The sequence below is a fragment of the Acinonyx jubatus genome, chromosome B2 (genome assembly GCF_027475565.1).
Source record: "Acinonyx jubatus isolate Ajub_Pintada_27869175 chromosome B2, VMU_Ajub_asm_v1.0, whole genome shotgun sequence".
NCBI classification, from domain to species: domain Eukaryota; kingdom Metazoa; phylum Chordata; class Mammalia; order Carnivora; family Felidae; genus Acinonyx; species Acinonyx jubatus.
The window spans coordinates 110,631,479-110,634,340 of record NC_069385.1 but is presented as its reverse complement, the minus strand read 5'-3'; the positions used below and the strand labels follow the sequence as shown (position 1 = coordinate 110,634,340).

The window sequence follows — 2,862 nt, the reverse complement described above, 5'->3', positions numbered from 1 at the left end:
AATATTCTTATTCATAGATGACATGAAGTTGTACATAGAAAATCCCAAAGAATCACAAGCTACTAGAATTAATAGGTGTATCTAGCCAAGTCACTGAATGCAAGTGATATACTCAGATAAATTACAATTTTTTATACCAGCAACAAAAAAATAGAAAATCAAATCACAAAAAGCAATGCAATAATAGGTGGGTGATACCTAAAGGGTATGTGGTTTCTTTACAAGGTGATAGAATGCTCTAAAATTTATTATGATGAGGATTGCACATATCTGTGAATATACTACCATTGAATTGCACACTTTGAATGGACAAATTGTATAGTATGTGAATTACATTTCAGTAAAGCTGTTCTTTTAGAAAAAAAGACAAAGGTAGGTATTGCAGAGGCTCTCCTTCTTACACTACCCATCACCAGTACTTAGAAAAATTCCTTAGGGGTGCCTGGGTGGTTCATTCGGTTAAGCGGTTAAGCGTCTGATGTCGGATCAGGTCATGATGTCATGGTTCCTGAGTTCCCACCCACATCGGGCTCTCTGCTGTCAGTGCAGAGCCTTCCTCAAATCCTCTGTACCCACCCCCGCTCTCTCTGCCCCTCCCCTGCTTGCATGCTCTCTCTCTCTCTCTCAAAAATAAAAATATTTTAAAAATCCTTATAAAAAAATACAATTTACAACAGCAGCAAAACCCTTCCAATGCCCAGGAACAAATCTAACGAAAAATGTGCAAGCCTCCTACACTGAAACTGTAAGACATTATGGAGAGAAGTTAAGGTCTTAAATAAGTGGAGAGATATACCATGTTCACAAATGGGAAGACTCATATTTTAATGATACCACCTCTCACCAAACCGATATATAGATTCAATACAATTCCAGTCAAAATTCCACCAGGCTGATGGTTTATTGAAACTGAACTCAAGTAGTTCAGTCCATGGCCCACTGGAACTGGACACTAGAGGAAAAAAAAATCCGAATGTCACAGTGTACCCTGTGCCCAGGGTTACAGGCAGCCATAACTGAAAAATCATTAACACCCTCAATTATAAGACCAGGACCCTGGAAAACCCAACTGGGAGTAGAATGAGAAGATAAAATATATTCTCAATTCAAACAGATGATTACCATGCTTTCAGTAGACACAAGAGAAAGACCATAATTGACTAAATACATTTTTATTTAAATAAGAATGGTAGAGAGGACTGGCATTTGTCACCCTGCACAAGTAATATCATTGGGGATGTGGCTTCCTGGCTGGGGAGATGGCTCCCTTCCCAGGGGACATAGTGTGCAGTGAGTCCCCTGGCAAGGACTTGGCGAGTGGGTCAAGAAATCTCTGAGGCCACACGCCCATGGGTATCAGCTTGCGTGACTTGCCTTTGCAAGAAATTCTTGACCCACCCCAAGACAGCAGCTGGGCCTTGGCCTTGGTCTTGGCCTTGGGCTCTGGAGAACTCTGGGAGAGTTGAGGCCTGAAGATAACCACCGGAGGAGACTGCTGCTTCCTCCCTACTGACAATTTAGGAAGTACCTGAGAGGTTGGGCGGGAAACTGGAGAGGGCCGGGGGTGTAGCACTGCCTTGGTCCTCGCACTGCACCCACAGAGGCAGGGCTCAGAGACATGGGGCACAGAGAAGCAGAGCTTGGTCCCCGATGTGTTAGAGGGCAGAGACTGAGGGCTTCCCTCTGCCTCCCACCTTGATCCCTTGGGGCACCTGGCTTTCCTAAAGGAGGGGAAATTCAGATCAGTTGAAAAGAGAAATAAAGAAAATGCCACGACAGCCTCCCTGTCCCAATGCAATACTCACCCTGCCTCTTTCCGAAGGAAGTTGTCTTCCTCCAGGAGCAAGGACTTAGACATGGATTTTACAAAAGGATGTCTCTTCATTTTCTCTCAAATGAAGAGAAATTGGGAGCTGGAGTGGGAGGGAGTGAAATATCAATGAGTCAGAGGAGTTTTCTGGGAAGGGAGAGGAGGGTAAAGGACAAGGAGGAGAGGATTCAGCCTGGGAGATTAGAACATCCCACAAAACCCTCTCTCCCAACACACACCTCTAGTAGTGGAATTGGTCAGACTGACTCTTTTATACAGTCTGGGCTGGAAACTGAAATGTGAGAGAGGGGACAAGAGGAAAGATGTAATTGAAGACAAGGGGGAGTTCTCTTTTCCACCTCTTGCAGTGTCTTTTTGAATCCATGGAAGTCCACTTAATACACATCACTGAAGTTGCCTGTCCCTACTATGATGTCACAGATGGGTTGCAGCTAGTCAATCCCAAAGACCCCCATGTTGAGTCGTTGAGTTGTGGACCTCTCCATGGAGCCTAGAAGGCCCTGCCTGCCTCTTCCTTTGGTAGTACACTAACAGCATCAGTTCTGGGAACATGTCAGGCTTTTTCATCACTCCAGTTACCATGTGCCCAGAACTGTAGGACCTGTCATGGAGAATATGGCACTCTTCCTGATCTCACAGAGCCTGCAGTCTAGCTGGGGAGAAGCACACACAGGACACCATGTGAATACCACTGGCGATTACCCCCCCATCTGCTGGATTGAATGTGTTGACACCAAGAGCTAATACGGTCCACTCCACAGGCTGGTTGGTCCAGAAAGCTTTCTGCTGGGGGAGGAAGAGTGGAGTTGGGCTTAAGAATGCATGAGTTTGGGTCAAGGAACCAGGAAAGAGTAGCTGGAACAAATGTAAAGTAGGATCAGGAATCAGAAGACCACTTGGCTGGGGTAAGGGATTCACATTTGAGAGAACCAGGCAAAAAGAGGGCTGGAAAAGCAGTGGGAGGGTCTTGGGTTCCAAGTAGAGAGAATTTATGGCTTACTGAGGGTAATGGAAAGCCCCTGGAGATGAGC

At 45.5% G+C, this 2,862-nt stretch overlaps 1 long non-coding RNA gene across 2 annotated transcripts; it reads right to left on the bottom strand.

The window, feature by feature from the left end:
• Positions 1–800: 800 nt before the first annotated feature.
• LOC106984666 (uncharacterized) lies at positions 801–2,342 on the bottom strand. Of its 2 annotated transcripts, XR_008298615.1 has the most exons (4): positions 2,050–2,342; positions 1,806–1,913; positions 1,529–1,721; positions 801–952 (listed from the first exon to the last, which is right to left on the bottom strand). It is a non-coding gene; the product is annotated as an uncharacterized LOC106984666 (long non-coding RNA). The 2 variants fall into 2 exon arrangements; XR_001431746.3 differs by lacking the exon at positions 801–952 and having other exon boundaries at positions 1,195–1,721; positions 2,050–2,325.
• Between the last annotated feature and the right edge of the window lie 520 nt (positions 2,343–2,862).